Source organism: Sciurus carolinensis, chromosome 2, assembly GCF_902686445.1.
Source record: "Sciurus carolinensis chromosome 2, mSciCar1.2, whole genome shotgun sequence".
Lineage (NCBI taxonomy): Eukaryota > Metazoa > Chordata > Mammalia > Rodentia > Sciuridae > Sciurus > Sciurus carolinensis.
In genome coordinates, this window is record NC_062214.1 from 21,592,892 (window position 1) to 21,614,185 (window position 21,294).

The following is a 21,294-nucleotide window of genomic DNA, read 5'->3' on the forward strand; positions in this document are numbered from 1 at the left end:
ATGGTTGCTCTTTGGGAAGCTCTAGCAGCCCCACCCACTTGCTCAAATGAGGAAGCCTTCGGCTGAGCACTTGGGCACCTCATTGGAGCCCACACCCGGCTCCAGGCACTGCAGACTGGTGGGGAGGACACTGTTCCATTTGCAAGACAAAGAGCCCAGCGCCCAGAGATGGCAGTGACTCACCCGCAGGCGCCCAGTCTGCCTGCAGCCCAGTCCCTCCACTCAGCTGGGGTTCGTGGCTGCAGGGAACAGCTTTCTGAGTCTGATAGGGCACAAGGGGCGGGGCAGTTCCGAAATGCTGTGACTTCAATTGGCGACAGGTGGACTGTGCGGAGGGCCCTCTGTGGTGAATGTGGTTTGAAGTTCTTGGGGCTTCAGAGGATGAATAGAGCTTCTCTGAACCTCGTCCCCAGGGTTGGCTTTATCATAAAGGACACAGATATTATAAATATCTCAGCCCTCACCATGGGTCACGTGGCACTGGGAATTAGCTAGGAGGCAAATTAGGAGGAGGGGGAGGGTTTTAGCTGTGCTGGCAGAGCATTTGGAGACGCAGAGGAGTTCACGGTCAGGGCAGGTGGAACTCATGGCTGGTACTGGTCCCTAGGCCACTGAGACCAAGGCCAGGCAGGGTGTGGGGCAGGTCTTTGAGGTAAAAGCTTCGGAGCACGATCTGAGTCAGGAACTGCTGGCTTACATGTCGAAGGTTCATTCAGCTGATTCCAGCAGTTAAGGGGGAAGGGCTGACCCCCACTATTCATGTCTCCAACTGCCATTCTTCTGGGTCAAGGTCAGAATTTAGTCTGGAGCCAGGTTCAGAGTTTAGCCTGGAATCAAAGCTGAGGCTCCATATGGGACGGGATTGGGGTTCAGTATGTATGCAGGACTCCTCGAGGGGGTTTCTGACCTCTATACTAGCCTTCCTTGGGACAAGCCAGTTCTCGGCTTGCCATGACCCAGAGGTGGCAGACCCAGGACTCTGCTCTCTCTGGGGACAGAACTATGAGCACGAACTCAATGAGACTAGAGGAGAGGGCTGCGGAGGCATGCCCCCCACCGGGGGCTGCTGTTCTGGGGCTCTCTAAGTCACAGTGTGGGAGTTAAATATAGGGAGACACCAGGTGGTTGGCAGTAGGTGGTTAATGACCCTGCAGGAGGCGAGTCAGAACCTGAGCAGGAGCCATGGCGGGAGGCGGGCAGGAGGACAATCAGCTCAGCTCAGGGAGGCAGGAGGCTTAGGTCTGAGGCCTGCTGGGCTCCTGCCCTGTTCTGTGGCTTCGGGCTCATCTCTGCCTTCTCTGGGACTGTGGTGTGCAGCTGACTCGAGCCTCTAAATTCCTTTCACCTGGAACAAGTCATGGACAGATGCTCCCTCCCCAGGCAGGGCTAGGGGGGATCTGCGACACTCTGCTACCATCTTCTGGGGTCAAAGCCTTTCCTGGTCCTTCATGAAACGCTCCCCCAGCAGAAATGCACCCCGGGCCCCGATCCAGTTGGTGCCCTTCTGAGCCCTCATGTCAGCCTAGAGTCGGCCACCACGCAGCAGTGTGGGTGTGGTCCTGGCTGTTTCCCCCATCAGGCCAGGAGGCCAAGAACTCACGTTCCATTGCTCACCCTTGGCATCATGGCCTCCAGGGTTCCAGAGTCAAGGCCTCTCTGAACCTCAGACCCTTTGGTGACTAGAGTGGAGCAGACCCACCACTACCGTCCTTACCGTATGAATGGCTCTGAGGACACTGTCAGTCACACATACCTGAGCGATTAACTGTCTTCTTTTTCTTTTAAGGGCACTGGGAATCTTGCTACTTCTTGTGTTTGCCTTTTTTGTCTACCAGGGAGCTCAGAGAAAAGTTTATAGCACACGTTTAGCAAAGTATAATCTGGAATTATCTTATTTGTCTTTATTTTCTCTTCCCCTGATCATCTCTTATTTATTTTTCCATAGCTTAAACTCATTGCTGAAAATGATAACTTCTAGACTTCATACAGAGAGCACTTAACCCACGACAGGCCTTTGCTGAGCCCGTGGCCTGGTATTCATGATCTTCCATAATCTCCAGGTAGAGGATCCCTGATACCCATTGAACAAGGGAGGCAAAGAGTGGTTCACTGACTTACCCAGAGTCACACAGCAAACAAGTGGAATAACAGGAATTCTAACCCAGTATGTCTGACTCAAGTTCAAACATGCCATGTTTCCTGCCACTGAAGCCAAGTTCTTTTTTGTTGTTGTTATTGTACCAGGGACTGAACTCAGGGGCACTCAACCACTGAGCCACATCCCCAGCCCTATTTTGTATTTTATTTAGAGACTGGGTCTCACTGAGTTGTTTAGTGCCTCGCTATTGCTGAGGCTGGCTTTGAACTCCAGATCCTCCTGTCTCAGCCTCCCGAGCTGCTGGGATTACCAGCATGCGCCACCACGCCTGGCTGAAGCCAAGTGCTTGATAAACATCAGAGGGAGCTCAATAACTCAATAAGCAAAGTTACTGAGTTTAGGAGTCTGAAGAGAAGAGGTGAGATGGAGAAGCAGCTGCTCTTGGAGGCCCATGAATGGTGGGCTTTGTATTCTGTGGACTCCAGAATCCAGGGAGGAAGTGGGTCACATGGAAGCCAACCTCCGCTCAGTGTAAGACAGCACTTCCTAACAACTAGGCCCCTCTCTGCAAGGAGATGCCCGACAGTGCCATGCTAAGGAATTCATTCCTGGCAGAGAGGTGGAGTGGAAAGAGAAGAGGAAAAAAGAGAACCAGGAAGGGAAGGGCGCACTCACTACCAGGTATCAAGCCATGCTATGCAGACATTTGTGGTGACTCTCAACGGCAGAGGGGATCACCCTCTTCCGGGGCCTTTGGGAATAACAGGGGCAACATGGATTGTAACAAAGACTAGTAGTAGGGTTCTACCACTATCAAGTGTCAAGGATCACATCAGGGATGTCTAAGAATCTATACTGAGCAGGCCAATCTTGCCCATGGAAGAGTAGTTTTACCCTAAATGCCAATGTGTCCCTGTTGAAAAAACAATGAGATTTAGTAATTAGTGTGGAATTGGAACAGACAAAGAGATCAATGAGACAGAACAGAATTCCCAGAAATAGATCTATGAGTACACGGGCCCTAACACATACAACAGAGATGCTGTTTCAAATAAGTGAGAAGAGAACAGAGTATTCAATTCATGCTTCTGGGACAAGAGACTGGTCCTATGAGCATAAGATCAGATGCAGGCTTCACACCACATGAAAAGATAAGACGCCTAACCTGGACTAAAGATCTAAATAGGAAACACAAAAGGAAAATAAAACTTCAAAGTTATTCGAAGGAAATGTAGAGTATCTTCCAACCTGGGGGCAGGGGGAGACTTCTTACACAAGTTGCAGGGAAGTAAAAGCCAATGAAGGGGAAGTGAGGTGTTTTACTACGCCCCAAATGCAAAGTTCTGACAGAAGGAGACACAAAGTTCGAAGACCTGGGAGAAAATACTTGCCACGAACATAATCAGGATTAACATCCCCACATATGTAACCTCTTTTATGAATTAATAAGAAAAAGATAAGTGACCCATAAAAATTGGGCAAAGTATATGAACAGGCATTTTGCAGAAGAGGCAATTCAGACGATCATTAAACAGTAACGAGGCTCTCAGCTTCTCTAATAGTCGGCAATACTAATGAAAATGAGAGATTTTCTCCCAGCAGATTGGCAAAATTAAAGAGTGGTAAATCAATTGATGGTGTGGTGCTGAGGATGTGGGAAGTCAGATGCATCACTAACAGGCATGCAAAATGGTGTACAACTGCACTGGAGGGCAATCTGGCAATGTTTATTAACACAAACCCTGCGTCCAGAAACTAATGCACATCCACAAGGATGTTCACGGTGACACTGGTTATAGTGGAACCAGAAATGCCTGAACACCTCCCAGCAGGAAGATGGGTAATGTGTAAACATGCAATGGAGGCCGGGCATGGTGGTGCATGCCTGTGATCCCAGAGATGTGGGAGGCTGAGACAGGAGGACCACAGCTTGAGGCCAGCCTGGGTAATCTAGAAGAGACCCTGTCTCAAAATAAAAAGTGATATACTTCAGTGGTAGAGTGCTTGCCTAGCATGCGTGAGGCTCTGGGTTCAATCGCCAGTGTGCGCATACACACACACACACACACACGCGCGCGCGCAAAACACACAATGGAATACTATTCAGCAGAAGAAATGAATGAACTACATCTACACTTGACCTTGGATCAATCTCAATAACAAATAATAAAAGCATGATGCAAAGATAATTATGACATCATTTATGTAAGAACCCACTGGAGCACCCTCCCCAGGCTTGGGTTTACGGAAGTTCCCTCTGCTTGGAACACCCTCGCCATTTCCTTCCTTCCATCCATCTGTGCCTCCCTTCTTCTGTCCTCCCTCTCTACCTTCCTTTCTTCCCTCACCAAACATGCTTGCTCTGTGTGGATGGTGCTGGACGTGAGGTCAAGGTTCAAGTTCTTCCCTTGTGGTGGAAACAACTCCACGACGAACCAGCCCGACCCTGGCCCCACACTAAGCCCCCACCTCAACCCTGTGATGAGTGACTGACAAGTACGACTGGCCTCACTGTGCTAGGTCCCCTCCTCCCTCTCCCTCCTCTCTTCCTCGTCATTCCTGCCATCTTTTATCCTTCCCTCCTTCACTCTGTTCTGGTGCCAGGCCTCGCAGCCAGAGGAGCTGCAGGGGAGGTGCAGCCATCTCCCGGTCTAGGAGCCAAGGCCTCCAGGGCTGGGCCAGGAAGTCAGATCTCAGGCCATAGATCATAAGACAGGTGGTCGCCTCCTCCCCAAAGCCAAGTGGATGCCAAGGGCAGTGGCCATGGTCACATTCAGGGCCTCAGATGGCCACCACAAGGCCTGGAGACAGGATGGCCAAGGACAGCCTAATTAGGCATGACAGCAGCCCCATGAGGCATATTAAGCTTGGAGCCATTAGGGTGGCTGGTGGAGGAGCAGTCAGAGCTGGCCTGGCCACCAACCCCCACAGGGACACTTGGCTCTGAGGCTGAACTTGGCCTGCCTGAAGGTATGTCTGTCAGCTGGGGCTGCCAGGTGCCACTCCAGCCATGGCCACTAGTCCTGTTGGGAAGTGACAGCAATGGCTCAAGCTTCTGATACCTGCTATGCCACTTTGGGGGTGGGTTCCCGTCCTTCCTTTGGTCTTGTTTCCACTGACAAAAACTAACCTGTCAGCCTTTTATCACACACTGTCCCTTCCAATCCTTAAAATCACCCACAGGGCAGTGATCCTTATGTTCTTCTGTTCTGTAGAGGTTGGAAAACAGAGACCCAGAGAGGGTAAGTCACTTGCCTAAGGGCACACAGCTCCAAGGTGGCAAAACAAGTGAATCTTGGGGTATCTTTGACACCTAGTTCTGTTTGGAACATGATATTGATTTCTCATCTCTTAGCGCCCAGGCCAGTATGAGGGGAGAGTAGCACTGCCACAAGTCCTGGGAGAGGAAGTCCAGTCAGCCTGCCACCTGCTGCCAACTGAGTAGCCCCCAGAGGTCACACCACTCCTCTGGGCTGGGCCAGGGGACACCTAGGATATCCTTCTCACACAAGCCCTGAGCCTGGCCCCCTTTTAGATCTGGCCCAAATCTGAAACCTTCCAGGAAACCCCACGGGATTCCAAGAATACACGTGTGAACAGCCCCTCCTCCGTGTGTAAGACTAACACCAGCAGCCGCACACCAGTTTACAGAGCCCAGTCCCACCCTCAGTTTGAGTTCTGCTACCAACAATTTCCCATTATGACTGAGGAAACAGACTAGAGTTACAGTTCTTGGTCCTTGGAATTTTCTAATCTTCAGTTTTCATACCTCTAAAATGGGGATTACATATTAGGGAAAATAGCATATTACATAATAAGTTCTTAAAATAGTGCCTGGATGATCACAGGGGCCCAGTCCTACCTCAGAGTTGCTCAATGACAGGGTCAAAGCTTCTGACCTCGCAGCTGGGTCCCACTCATTAAGACTGCAGCAGACAGCACCATGGACAGCACCCCGGTGCCAGGACAGGGCAAAACCCTCACTTCAGCACCATAGACAACGCTCGCCCGCCATCATCACCAAGAGCAGGGGCACGGGGGCGCGGCGCACCTGTCAGCCCAGTGCCAAGGTCAAAGTGTACAATCGCCTCCCCTGTGCTGAGGCGGCACCGGAAGCTTTTCTCTGGCTGGTACCTGCCTGGATTTGCAAGGCCTCAAAGGGCTCTCTACAGCACCGTTTCCGTTTCTTTTTCCCACGGGCTGTTTTCCTGTAAGTTTCTCACCCACTGTAGTTCCCTGGCCTGGGGTAGCTCAGGAGGGCCTTCAGGGGCACGTGACTGGGAACATCCACCTCCCTAGGCCACGAGAGCCCCCCACCGCCATTCGTTAAAATGCTTACCTCCCAGCCTCACTTCAGACACACAGACCCTGGGTAGAGAGCTGCAGCCAAGAGCAGCAGTGAGGGACAGGCTCACTGCCACCTCATCTCAAGGGCTGGGCTCACCACGCTGTCCTCAAGGTGCTGGACAGAGAGGAAGAGCATCTGACCCTTCAGCCTGGGCCACTCCAGCGCTCCTTCCTCAGGCCACCTTTTACTGGCTCCTTGTCCACTCGAGGAAGGTCAGATTTATTCTTGCCCTGACACCCTCTGACATCACAGGCTGCCCACATGGTCTCAAGCAAATCTCTTGAGCTGCCTGGAGCCCTTCAAGGGTCCTCAAGGCTTCCCTTTCACAGAGACCCCAGTAAAGCCAGCAACTCAGTCCCTGAGGCAGCAGAAGGGGAAGATGAGGCACCAGGATCCTCTGACAATGGGCAGAAGATACCTTCTCAGAACTGTGACAAAAGAGCACCGATTTGGCATATAACAGGGTATCAGTAAAGGTCATTCCTCTTCCCAAGCAATGCTGGACACCCACTGAATGCTAGGTCAAGGTCTTAAGGGGTATGCAAGGATTAGAAGACACATTGTATTGGTTAGGAAACCAAGGCTTAGATAGGCCGAGAAATTTGCCAAAGGTCACGCAACCAAGTAAGTATCAAATTCCAGGCTGCTTCCCTCTCCCAGATCATCTCCCGTAACCACAGTCATCCTCAAGTCTCACCTTGGGTGACCCAGCTCAACCAAATCATTGTTTGCCTATATCCAACGCTGCACGTTCCATGCCCAGATGGCCAGTTTTGACAAGCTGCCATGCTTAGCTATTGGAGTAGACAAAGACAGAAGTAGAGTCCAGATTCTGTGCCCTCCTGGATCCCCATGAAATTCCAAAGGGACTCAGAGGCAGCCCCTCCCACCCCTGCGACAGTTCCCTCCTCTCCCTACATGGCTCCTTACAGAGGAGCCAAGTGTACAGAGCACCCGCTTCCGCACCAGCACCCCTGACATCCCCACCAGGGCCCATCATACCTGCCATACAGGGGAGCACCCTGAGGCCCAGGGAGCGGGTGGGGCTCCCCAGGACACATTAACAGAATGATCTCAGGACTCCAGACCTTCTCCAGTGCCTGTACCCGCCAGGGCATGGGCAGGAGCCTCAGTGTTCTTGTTCACTGCTGGGTCCCCAGTACCCATATCTGGGTCCACCCTGTGGCAGATCTGTAACTGCCCACTGGGTCTAATGCTGAAGGCTGTCCTCACTCTGTCCCCTGAAGCCATGGATGATGTGTCACCCACCTTTTCTATCCAACCCAAAGAGCCAAAGAGCCTTATGCAAAGTAGGTCCTAATTGGTATTTCTTATGTTATTCATCTATCCCAGAACCACCTGCTGAGTGCCCAGTGGGTGCCAGGCGCTACTGCAGGTGGCAGAGTCCGAGCAGTAAGGAAAAAACAGACACAAATAAACGCACATTCCAATCCTCTGCGACGACACTGATTGAAGTGGAGTGATCTGCCTGTTTCCTTGCCCATCTTCTCTTCTCACTGTGAGCGCCAGAAGGGCAGAGACCGTCACTGTCACATCCCTGGCACTGTGTCCAGCTCCCAGAACAGGAGCTACGCCTGCTGAATGAATGCAGGAAGGGCGCGGCAGAGGCGCCCGCCGCTCACCGAGAGGCAGGCTGCTCCACCCCGCCCCGGGCTGCATGCGTCCTGCACGTTAATTATCCCACGGACTCTTTCCAACAGCTCCTGGGGAGGGGATTGCTCTAAAGTGGCTCTTGTGAGTTATCCTTTTGGTGACTCTTCCCTTTGGCCTAATGGAAGTGCCCAGATGGCAATGCTAACATCATCAGCTTCCCTTGCTGCTAGGGTGGCCGTGTGACCACATCTGGCAAAAGAGACATAGATAAAAGTTCACTGGGTGGGGTTTCCAGGAAATCTATTCTTTTTCCAATAAGAAAGGCAGACTCAGGGCTGGGGTTGTGGCTCAGGGGTGGAAGTGTTTGCCTTGCATGTGTGAGGCACTGGGTTCGATCCTTAGCATCACATCAAAATAAATAAATAAAATAAAGATTTTTTTTTTTTTTAAAAGAAAGGCAGACTCAGAAAGCATATAACCTTTCCAACCCTCTTCCTGCCTTGAATTCAGATGTAGCATATGGAGATGGAGCAGCCATCTTGTCTTCAGAGGATGAAAGGTACGTGCTAAGAATGACGGAGAAAGAATTGCCACACTGGTCCTGGCCTGCCTGCCTGGATTCTTGTTACACAAGAAGAACGACCTCTTGGGTGTTGATACAAATATTTGTTTTCTTCTATTACATGCAGTCAAATGCAATTCCAACTAATTCAGTATTATTCAAACAGAGGAGATTCAGTGAGGCCAAATGATTTCCCCAAAGTCACACAGCAAGTAGACAGATTTGGAATTGGCTGCTAGGTCTAATGCTGAAACCTGCTCTTACTCTGCTACCTGTGTGCTTTCATTGCTGCCTCTGGTCCTCCCCTCCCTGTCTCTGCCCTGACTCTTCCTGATCACTCTGGGGTCTAGCTCTAAGTTCCACTAAAATTTCCTCTCTTACCTGGTCCCCTCCCTCATTACACACAGGTCCAGGTCTTCCTTTCAAAATGTGCCCATCTCAAGTTCCAGGATTCTGTTCAGACCCCAGTAAGGCACCTCTCCCTCCTCTCTGCCTGGTCCACACCGGCCCACTGCCTGCCTGCAGTGGTACAAGCAGCAGATCCTCAGCTGGCCTTGCCCACAGCTGTCCTAGTTGGTCCTACACCCACCACCAGAGTGATCTTCCTGACACCACCTGGCATTCAAGGTCTCTAGGGTCTCGTTTCTGTCCCCACCCCCTCTGCCCCTTGACCCTGACCAGCACTTGAAGGCCAGTTCCAACTGATCCTTCAGGTCACAGCAAGGCAGTCTCTGACCACCCTGCCTCATATAGGTACCCACCATCGGTGCCCCACATCAACCCCTCTCAGCCCCTGAGGCTACTCAAGCACAACCTAGAATCTGCTAGTTTGCTGTGGTGTGTGTCAAGCATCCTGAGGGCAGGCAACATGCCCATCTTTGCTGCCAGTTTCCCCAGTGCCTGGCTTAAAGCTCAGCATCCAGGCTCCATCGGGAGGTGCTGAATGAAGCTCCGACTTGCTTCCCACGACTTCCCGCTGCCCACTTTCTACTCCAGCCAAACTACTCGAGCTTCCCGAGGCCTCCTACTACGACTGACACCCAGCCCCCACCTGGCCACTCTGCCTCCAGCTGGACCTGGCCTGGCCTGCCCCTTCCCTTCCATCCATCGAGACTGTGTGAGGGGCATTCCAGACGCGAATGGGAAAACGAGACCCGGGCCGGGGCCGCGTGCACTGTGCGTGTGGTCGCCCTCGCCCTACCCCAGATGTGGCCACCGCACTTGCTCTGGTTCCTGCATTCTGCTGCTGGTCAGCCTTATCTAAGTCTGAAATGCCCCAGTGTTCCCCGAGCAGCCACGGCTGTAGGCAAGGAGAAGAAAAACCAGTCATCTGCCCTAGGCCACCATAACGTACCAGTACTGACGACAGTGAACAATTACAGTGACTAGTATTTGTGGAGCACTCAGCATGTGCCAAGCACCATCCTAAGACTTTTCATCAGACAGATCCTATTATTATCCCCATCTTACAGATGAAGATAAAGAGGCTCGGAGAGGTGGAGCCATGTATGGAAGGTCACAGAGACAGGAAGTGGTCCGGGAGTGCCTGTCTCTCTAACCCCAAACCTGCTGCTGCCAGGTTGGCTGGGCCACATCCAGGTATCTTGGTGACGGGAGGAAACCCCCCTTGCACCTCCTGAGCTGAAGGCTGGAAGCCACACTTCCTGTTGTGCCCACAAGCGGCTCTCCTGGGAGAAGACTGGGCTGGTCAGACTTACCCTCGTCTGCAAGGCTGCAGAACAGCACTGCAGCCCGGAAGACCAGGCCCAGGAGGCGCGGGGTGGACGGAAGTCGGTGCGCCTGGGCTCTGCTTCCCCGCCGAGGCTGAAGATTTTCCCAACAGCCTGGGCCAAATTTATCTGCCAATCCCCAGAAGAGCTGGTCCCGGCGTCTGTCTGGAAATGTCAGCCCGTGTGGTTGGAGGAACCGCGGGGAGAGTTTTCCTCTAAATAGCAGGAAGCATATGGGAGGCGGATGGCGCCCGACGCCCCAACCTGCCAACTCTTGCTCAAGTGGGAGCTAAAAGGGGCCCAGAAGGGTCTGGAATTCCTACCACCTCCCAGGGAGGAGGGAGCTGGAGACAGAGACAGGGCAATGAGAAGGGCAGAAAGTAGGTCCTGAAGGACAGTCAGGCAGGAGCACCCTAATGGGCAGAGGAACTTGAGGCTCTCAGATGGAAATGTCGTGCCCAGGATTTAGCACATCCACCACAGTAACAGCAGTCACCAGTCACTGAGCACTGGCTATGTGCCAAATCGGTTAAGCAGTTTATTTAGATGGTTTCACTTAAACTTTGTGACCAACTTTGAGGTAGGAGCTTCTGTTATCTCTTTACGGGGGATGAGGAAACAGAGGGTCAGAATAGTAAGAACCTGAAATAAGACTTTATGGGCTGGGAAGGACCTTCCAGATCCTCAGATGAGTCACAAATATTCTACAGACTCTGCCAAGTTGTGGTGTGGCTGCTGCTTGAATACTCCCAGTGACGGGGAGCTTGCTACCACCCGAGTCAGCCACCTGCAGAAAGCTCTTCTATCCAAAAGGTTCTTCTAGCCCCAGCTGGAATGTCTTCCCCTGGAGCCTTCCTGGTGAGTGCCAGAGCAGACCCTTCCTCCCCAATAGAGACAGGAAGCAAGGCCCCTTGAAACCTCAGCACCTTGCACTGCCTCACACAGCTGCCCACGCTGCAGCTGGGCTTCTGGTGGCCAGTCAGCACCCTCATCCACCTCTGCTCTGACCATGTATAATCAGAGCAGCCCTGGTCACCAACCACTGCTGAGTGCAGGCACATGCAGAGCTTGCCCCCAACCCCTGACATTCCTCCACTTTCCAGAGGAGCAAACTGAGGCTCCATGGTGGGAAAGAGGTGCCCCCGTCATTCCACAGACATGGGACCTCAGAGGACACTTTAGGCGGCTGCTCTGAGTCTTATGAAGTGTCCCCACCTCGGGACACAGACCTGACCTTTGCCAGGCTTCACCTAGCCACAGGTCCACAGGGCCCTAAGCCCACACGGCCCTCCTCCCAGGATAAAATCTGACCCTCTCCCCTCTGGAACATCCAGTCCCCAAGGCTGGTGGAACATTCCTGATAAACATCCTCTGTGTCATCCCATGATCCACCCCGCCCACTGCCATGCCCAACAACAGTTCAAAGCCAGGGTCTTTCTAAGACCCAGACCTGCTCGACCCCTAGGCTCCATTCAACCCTAAGGATCAAATTCAAACTTCCCAATTCAAAAGTTGAGGCCTTCAGAGCTCCAGCCTCGGCGGGCCTCTCTGGCACTGTCCCCGCTGTCCCTCGTCCCTCGTACTCTCTAGGCTGACTGCCTGGTGGGAGCAGGTGAGACAGCCGCCGCTCCCAGCACCTCCCCCTGGGGAATCCCTACTCATCCTTCACGACTGCTCAGAGGGACAGGGAGATCCCTGGGCACGAGGCCCCTTCCTCTGAACTCCTGAGTCACCTGTCATGGCCGACAGAGACGCCTCTCTCCTTGGTTGTGCCAGGGAGGCCCCAGGCAGGAGCTGTTCTAGTGGAATTTTGCAGCCTGCTGTCTGGCACAGTGCCCGGCACGTGGCAGGCACTAATAAACATGGAGTATGAGTGTCAGTGACTAAATGGAGACCACGGAGCACTGTCAAGTATTAGATGACCCATAAAACAAGGCTGGACGAGTCACAGCTGTGATCAGAAGTGAAAAACACTGCCATCCAAACGGTCACAAGATATCTGAGTAGTGAAGATTTAGAAAGGTATCGGGGATGATCTCAGTTGACTGAAGTTTACACAAAAATATGTCATGAGCAGATGAAGTGACCAGGTTCCACCTGAAATGGGGAGAAGGAGGGGGAAGGGCTGCCGAGGGGGCAAGAGTGGGAGACACAGGGCTCATGTCCCAGCCCTGTCTCTAACTTGCTCTGTGTTGTTGTATAGGTAGCTTGGTCTCCCTGAACCTCAGCATCCCTGTTTGTAAAATGCAAAGAGACTTTGAGGGGTTGGCAGAGGCAGCTGATGTGTCCAAAGACCCAAACACTTCCTCCACTGTTAGGTGAGGGTGACTCTCTGCCCTTCATTTGAACTCCCAGTAGGATTTGCGGACACCAGGGCTCCTTAGTCTTGGGACTCTTGAGGTGGGAATGCGGCACTTGTCCACTCTCCTGGTCGTTGTTCATTAGATGGCCCTCAGTCCCAGGCAGTGCTAAGATCCTGGACTTGGTCCTCTGCCTAACCAGCAGCGGAGGGAGCTGGGAGTGGGTGTCCCATCCCTTAGGCTGTGCAGGCAGCAGCCCATACCTTGGGACAGGAATTTGGACCAGGGAATTCAGGGTGGGAAGGAATTTAGACCAGAGATATTTAATCCCCCTTGGGGGGCCATTCAATCCCTTCTCTCCTTTTCCACATGGGGCTTTGACCTGACCCTCCAGGCTGAGCTCCCAGCATGAGGCAGAGTGTGTTCGCAGAGAGTGCGGGTCCTCCCACAATACCTCTCAAAGGCTCTCTGCTGCCTTCAGGATCAAGTACACACTCTTACCCTGGCATTGAAGGCCCCTGTGGCCCTGGTCAGACCCTTCTCATCTGATGGTTGCACCCCCACCTTGGACCTCTGGGCCTTTGGAAGGTGGCTTCTCCTGCCCAAGGTTCTCCTCACACTCTCTGTGGCTGCCTAGCCGGGCGTCACCTCTTCCAGGAAGCCTCCCCTGCTCCCAGGCTGGTCTCTGTTTCCTCCATCCTGTTTGTACCCCACCTTTACAGCCCCCACAGCTGATAAATCACCTGTGAGTGCCTCTTTCTCCCTCAAAGCTGCAGACCTCAAGGATCAGGACAGTTCCCTTGGGGACACAGGAGGGCCAACATTTCCTGAGCTACCCAGGGGCTTCAGAGATTTGATGTTCTGGTTCTGAGAGCTGAAGGCTGCCTCGGTGAGCTTCTGGCTGGAAGGTCTGAGCTCAGGCCTTCTCTTTGCTGTTGTTTTTTTCTGATTATTATGGAAGTTAGGCATCTTGGGAAATTCAGATAATTATGGAGGAAGTATCTGGGTCTGGCCGCCGTTTGGCCTGCTTTACTTCCCAGCCTGCATTCACTTTGGGGAGCCGCCCTTCCTCACGTTCATTCCTGTAGGTGTTGACTCTCCCTCCAGCGAGGAATGTGCTACCAATCAGAGCACCGAACTTCTCCTACAAAAGCAATTGGTGGAGGGGTGGCACATCCCTCAGATTTGGCCATTTGATGCCAAGACTCTGTTCTGTGACTTGCATCTGAGCTATCTGGGACGCAGTCTTGCTTGCTCCTCTGGACAGGCATCTCTCAACCCGTGAGAGCTATCAACTTGAGCTTAATAGTATTTTACTGTTGAATTTCATACAGGACAGCTCTCCCAGACATGGGAATCACCCTGAGAAGCAGAGTCGAGAAATGGTGAGAGAACTCAGGTCCTGGTGACCCTGTCTGAGCCCCTGGATCCAGCTGAGCCAGACACCAGATAAAGCTCTGGACTTTACAGTGAGGAGCCAATATGTTTCATTTTTGTTCAAGTGGGTTTAGGATGGGTTTTTTGTCACTTGCACTAGGAAATATTCTGAATGATGTGAGCAAAAATAAAAATAGAGTTCATCCATTTCTCCCTTTCCAGAGGAAACTACTATGAACAGTTTAATGATTGTTCTTCCAGGCGTTTCTCTGGATAGGAACGTATATATGTTTACATGTATGTTTTTCATAAAGATGAGAAAAAACAGTGAATATCTACATAGATACCCCGTGCCTCCTCCCAAGTCCTACGACTCAGGAAAGACTCCAAAGCCAGTTATCATGCAATACACACCGTTTTTCAACCTCCTATTTTTTTCCCTCAGCAATGCACCATGGACATGTTTCCATGTCAACAAGTATAGATCTACAGCACTGTCTCCCCGGCCGCGGAGAACGCCATTGTCTGGCTGGACGTAATTTATTTCACCATCTCTAACAGACAGATAATTGGGTAGTTGTTAATTGATCACTGTCATCAAGAGAGGTGCAATGAACTTGTAAAATGCATATGTTTGCAATTGCTGGATTATGCACCATGAAGACTCCATGATTCTATGAGTCTGACATTAGCCTAAGTTTCTCCGCCTGAGATTTAAAACTCTCTGAGTGTCCATAAGACAGTATATGTCTTTCCAGACAGGTTTAGTGATTGTCAAGAAAGAAAACAAAAGGCAAATCCAGGGCCAAGGCATCCCCATAACAGCAGAAGCCCTGGCCAGAGTGCTCGCTGACGGAGGGAGGTGAGTGGGTGGGGTGGTCGCCTCAGTGACCGAGAGGAGAGGCGAGTCTTGGGAGCCCTCGTGGGACGTCATGAACACATATTAGGTGCTGCCTCTGCAGCCACTGTGGGAACAGCAGCAGCTACCAGTGATGCCATGCAGCACTGTGTCACCCTATACATGTCCTGACTCCAATAAGCCCCACGACCACCCTCAGATGTTATTTTTATCTTTGTTTTGCATAAGAGAAAATGCAGCCTCAGAAAGAGGAAGTTACTTGTCCAAGGTCACACAGCCAAAATGTGGTGGAAATGAGGTATGACCCAGATTGACTGTTTCCACAATTGCATGCCTTGTCCCATTCATAATAGGAGAGGAGAACTGCCCCCAGGTAGGACTGAGGGGACCTAAATGTTCCTGTCCCTCCCCCCAAGTTATAATACTCAGGAAAGACTCCAAATTCCCCAAAGTATAAAGATGACAGCAAAGATCACCCTTGTCCACACCCCCAGGAGGAACAGTGGGAACGATTTTCAGAAACACACACCATTCTTACAAAAATGATATCATGCTCCCCATGCTGTTTTATAACCTCTTTTTTTTTTTTCTAAACTCCACAACACACTATGAAGTTCTTTCTGCAACAATAAATTTAGATCCACGGCCCCGTTTCTAGCAGCTGCAGCAGCATCACAGTCTGGCTTCAGTGAAATGGATTTAACCAGTCCCTTGGCGATGGGCAAATGGGTTGTTCCCAGTCATCCTACTACAAGGCCACAATGAGCAGCTCTCCAGCATGCTGATCCATGCTGTCCTTCTGGTCTCCAAGGCCACCTCCTTGGGGAGTCTGTCTTGGTCAGTCCCATGTCATGCGGAGCAGGGCCCCTACCTGCCAATATTTGGGACACTGCCTGGCTAACTTCCTTCTTGAGCCGACGGAGTCTCTTCTCAATCCGTTTATTTATTCAGGTGATTGTGTAATATCTGCCCCTCCCATGCTGTGTCCTCTGAATGGGGTTTAGGCTGCAGGGACCGGTCTCAGTGCACGTCCTTGGAATGCAAGGATGCCTCTGGGGCTGGTGTCCCATCAGCAGAGCAGGCCGCCCTGCTTCAGGGCGTGGAGAAGCCGTGGGCCAGGCCACCCTCCGTGCCATGTCCCCAGGGACAGTTCACAGACTGACACATCTGCCTCAGAACTTGATGGCAGTCACGTGCTGCCTGGAGCTTCCGTGCCCAGGAGGCTGCCCTGCCAGGGACCCCAGCAGTGAGCAATGCTGGCTGCACACACAGGACACTGGGCTCTGGGGCTGGCAGAGTGCTCCGCTACTCACTGGCTGTGCCCCTTTGGGTCAGTTGTTTCTCCTCTGCAGATCTCAGTCCCCTCACTGGCAAAATGGGGCCAGTAATGCTCAACTTATGGTGACCTTCTGGGGGTTCAAGAAGATAAGGGGTGAGCACATAGTAGGTGCTTAGAAGATGGCAGTTTGGCCTCACATCCTGTGAGTTAAGAGGTTGGGTCTGTCTCTGCCTCATGTGGGTGACCTGTTTTAACTTTGAATGAGACCTGAGCATGCCCTGGCCCTTTCCCTGGGCTGTCCCCAGGGATGTCCCATTCCTATTCTTTAACACTTGTTAAATGGCTAAATGCTCCACTCTGCCTCCTTGCCAGCCTCCCAGAACCCTCATCTGTCTATGACCTCGGACACCTGTCTGGCCTCTCAAGTCTTGAAAATGCAAGAGGCACAGTTACCAGAGGAATGAGCAGAGGAACCTTTGCCCTTTGGGGGTAAATTCTTGGCCCCGTTCCTTGCACATGGAGCTTGTGTCCACGTGTTTGGTTGCTCCTCTCACCTCCCTGACTCCGTGCCCACATGCCAAGTAGCTTTACCTCTGAAGGCCTCACTTTCCTCCTCTGTAAAATGGGTAGAATGAGAAATGCCACCATGAGTCGTGGAGAGAAAAGTAAAATGCTTGGCATGGAGCCTGGCATTTAACAAGGACTCAACGAATGTTAGGGTTAGAGCTGGAACTGCTTTCAGTCTTTTCACTATGACAATAACACGGAGAAGAAAGTGCTCGAAATAAAAATGTCGAGTGCAAAACACCACAAAGCAAAGCCTGCGGACCCAGCGCCAGGGCAGCACTGCAGGCCCCTTGGCCCCTCGGTCCCTCACCCCTCTGCTCCTCGTGTCCTCTGTCTCCACGGTGCTGTTTACTGTTGTTAAAGAGATGGGAAAACTAAATCGACGTGTGGCCACCCTGCTTGGACCCAGCTGGTTCCTAGGTCTCACCATCCCGGGGACCCGGTACCCTGGCTGCTTCTGCCCCGGGCACAGAGACTCCCTATCTGATTTCCCGGCTTTGACTGTTCTTTAAATAACCAGCTTGTTAGCAAAATAGCAGCAGTAACACCTCCCTCGCGCCGCCCGGCCTCCATCTTTCCCCGCGATGCTGACGGCTGCTCCCCCGCTCGTGCCAAGGAATTCCGTTCTCCGTCACTGGGCTACACACGCCAGGGCTGCCAGCTCGGCTGCGTCCCAGTGCCCGGCCCAGGGCGGAGGTAGGCACAGAGTGGCAGTCCCTTCCAGGAAAGACCGAGCCCCTGCTCCGGGGTCCGTGCCTCAGCCTCCCCATCTGCCTCCCTTGGGGCCGCTGGAGTTTAACCAAGGGGTGGGTTAGAAGGGGCTACCTAGGAGGGGCTGCTTGCCAGGGGCTCGCCATGGCAGGTAGGCCTGGGGAGGCTGGCCGTGCCTTCCTTGGGCACAAGCAGGCACTGAACCTCACGGGCACTCACAGCTCTCGGACGGAGTTGTCCTCATCGCTTCCGTGACAACAGCTCCTCAGTCAAATGCAACAGCTGTCTGTGGCTGCGACGACAGACAGACGGGCCCGGTTGGGGGAGCAGGGCTGGGGGCTGCTAATTAATGGGGCCCTTTTCACAGTTATTAATAATAAGGCTGGCACCACACGCTCCCTGTTCTCCAAGAAGCACTTCTACATTATATTATCGACAGCCAACTTCACGGGTTTTTTTATTATCCTTGACATTTGCATATTATACATATTTACAAGTCTTTCCTCTTCTCATAACTATCCCATCAGGGAGGCCAGGCAGCTGTTGGCAGATGAGAGAACGGGGACCAGAGGGGCTGGCTGCCTGGCGGAAGGCTAGCTCACTGCAGGCTCCCAGGGGCCAGCAGGAACCCCAGCTGGCCCAAAGGCCCAGAGGCTCCTGGGTCCTTCTGGCACGTGGGTGGATGGAGGCAAGGGGCTTCCCTCCTCTCCTCCCTCCTTCTTTCCTTCCATAACTTTTACGATGCACCCCACTGAGTGGCAGGCCCATGCCAGCTGTGGGCTGTCCAGGGGAAGAAGCAATACTCCAGAGAAGGCAGCAGATCCTAAACCCACGGTCCCATGGGTACTGAGTTGGGGCCGGCCACCCTGCACCCATCCCCAGCCTCACTGAGTCTCATGTGGCAGCAGCCTGGCACCGAGGGCCCCAAGGAGGCGGCTCCTATGGGGTGGACCTCCTTGCAGGAGGGATGATGAGCCAGTGGGGGTGGCAGGTACGGAGGCTTCAGCAGTCTTGGTGGCATGGGCAGAGATGAGGCAGCCTAGCCCTCGCCCTGTGTGGGGTTAGGTAAAGTGGAGCTGAGGAACAGGAACCCCTCTTGGGGGTCGTCATCCCAGAGCCGCCAGCAGGGTCCCTGTTCCCCTTTCCTTTCTGAGACCACCTCAGCACCTGTTCCGGTCTTTTGGGTGTGGCAAGAGCTGGCTTTTGAGGTAGTCAGAGTTGGGTTGCTGTGCATTCTCAGGCAAGTGTCTTCTCTCTGAGGCTGTTTCTTGTAAAATGGTTGTGATCACCACACCCACCTTCTAGGTTGTTGGGAGGACAGGATACAACGAGCCAGTTAAACTACAAATTGTGCCCAGACATAGGAAAGCTCTCATGGAAGCCCCACTGCCAGCATGTGGGCGCCAGCAGGTGGGAAGGCTGGGCATTTCCCAACTGTGGCGAGCACGGGTGAGTGGGTTAGCAGCCCAGGCCTGTGGCACACTTACTTACCAAGCAGGGAGCTATGAGCACAGGGAGAAAGGAAACCGGCTGGTACACAGCAGGCGTCACCCAGGAGCAGGCGCTGGACCCAGGGCTGGCACACGCATTCCTCCGGGCACACATCAGAGGTACTGGCGAGAAGCAGCATGGGACAGGGGCCCCATTAGGTCCTGGTCACCCACGGGGCTACCAGGCACCCCGCAGAGGGGAGGCACCAGTGCCTGCAGGAATGGGGGAGGAACACTAGTTAGAAGGTGCCCAAGATGAGCCCTGCACCTCAAGACCCTGGATCGGCCCTGGGGACACCAGGGAGGGGACAACATGGAGCAGTTGTCATGGAAACCCAAGTGTTTGTACAACACTCCACTTTCCAAAGCACTCTGGCATCCCAGCTCCTGTGGCCCCCACATTGTGTTTTTAGAGGGAGATTTGCATGTCATGCATATTTACAACGCCTTTCCCACCGCCCACAGGATCCCCACTGCAGCCGCGAAGCTGGGGTTCCAAAGCCCCAGCTCCCTCCCGTTGTGCATCTCCCTTCTGTTCTGGGGTGAAGGGCATTAAAAAAGGGGCTGGAGTCGCACTGTTCTGAGTTCAAATTTTGGCTCAGCCTCTCACTTGCTGGGTGACAGTGGACAGGCAGCTTCCCATTTCCCGGCCTGTTTCCCTGCCTGTCAAGTGCCTCCCTGGGGCTACTGCGAGGGTTCTGGAGATGGCACGGGCGGAACACCTGGCACGGGGCACAGGCCAGCGGAGAGCCTTCCAAGAGGCCCCCTGCTCCCCGCACCCAGAGCAGGAGGCCTCACTGCAGGGCTCCACCACACCTCCCACGTGGCACTCCTCGTGGGACAGCGGAGGAGGCCAGGTGTCCCTCTCCACCCAACTCTGCTGAGCAGGTGTCACAGCTCCTGCCTGGATCTTTAAATCAGCAGGAACGAGACCCCCCACGTCCCCGGGAGGAGGAAAGGGCCCCTCCTTCCACACTCCCTCCTAGAAGCCTCTTGGTGGCCTTGGAGGCTGCAGAAGACACCCCATGCCTTCTGCCCTCCCATCTTACAAGTCCAGAAACGGACACAGGAAACCGGACTGGCAGGGCACACAGGGGCCCGGCAGTTAGGCTTCCCATCCCGCAGGCCTGGGAGGGGAGGCGGGGCCAGTTCACTGTGGAAGCAAGCCAAGGGGAGCAGCTGCGGGCGGGAGGGCTGCTTTCCTCACCGGGCTGTCCCAGGGCCTGCAAGCCCTCCGTCCTCTCCCGAGTCTGCTCAGAGCCAGCGCTCCCACACCTCAGCACTGGGTCTGTGCTGAGCCTGTGACAGGCACCGGCAGCCCTACTTTGCAAAGGAATACACAGAGCTGATGTGACTGCACACCCAGGAGGAGGAGGGCGGGCACCTGAGCCGCATCCACTGCCTCCCTGTGAGATCAGCCCGGCCCGCAAGCAGGCAGAACATCTAAGCGTTCAAGAAACAGGAAAAGAAAATACCAAGCCCCCAAATAGCCTGAATTAGAGGACATGAATTCTCAAAGATGCATAAAAGATTTCAGGATGCACCAGAGGGCGTGAAAATTGCCAGTGCATGAAATATCGGTGCTCGGGAAGATGAGATCTCCACAAGTTGTCATTTTGAGCCAAATTCACCCAGATCCACAGCTGAAGGAAGAGGTGACAACAGGGTGGGGGGCCTCCTGCCTGCACAGAGGGCAGCGGTGGGTTTCCCGAGACCAGCCTTGGAGTCCCTGTCACCTGCCTGTGTGGGACCTGAGTGAGGCTCCCTAGTGTCCCCTTCTCTCTACTGGCTCAGGTAAGCACATGAGACAGTCTCAGAGGTCCCTGCTGGCTGGGAAGCCGTGAAGATTCTGTGACTTCCAACATGGTGAACTATGAGAACATTATGCTAAGTGAAAGAAGCCAGGCACAAAGACAGCCCGTCGCATGACTCCACTTAGATGACATGTGCAGAGACAGAGCAGGGTGGGGTTGCCTAGGGCTGCCCAGTGGGAAGACCGGGCAGGAGTCGCAGCTAAGGTGGAGGGGCTTCTCCTGGGGTAATAAGAAAGTCCTAACATGGAACAAGGCGATGGACACACAACTCTGCAAATGCCTGCCTAAAGTCAGGGAGCTGGACACAAAACAGGTGGCCTGTGTGGTGGGAATCATGCCTCAGCAAAGCTGTTAAGACAGCGGGACACTTAAACGGAACAAAGAGGCTCCGCAGCTTCCCAGGGGACAGACGTCCTGTGGGAGTCTGTGCGTCCCTGGGGATTCCGCTGCAGCCTGGGAAACCGGAGGCTCTCCCAAGAAGCCCCGCGCTCCTCAGACCCTCTGGTCCGGAGCTCTGTGCTCTTCCCATTCACCGCCTCCAGAAA

At 53.4% G+C, this 21,294-nt stretch overlaps 1 protein-coding gene across 4 annotated transcripts in view; it reads right to left on the minus strand.

Annotated features, from left to right (window-relative positions):
* The window catches only part of Dlgap4 (DLG associated protein 4), a 175,764-nt gene that overhangs the window by 104,816 nt on the left and 49,654 nt on the right, over positions 1 to 21,294 (minus strand). For all 4 annotated transcript variants that reach the window (XM_047538760.1, XM_047538756.1, XM_047538759.1 and 1 more), the window contains exon 2: positions 18,937 to 19,148. The gene's annotated coding sequence lies outside the window, so the exon portion shown is untranslated. The remainder of the gene's footprint in view (positions 1 to 18,936; positions 19,149 to 21,294) is intronic.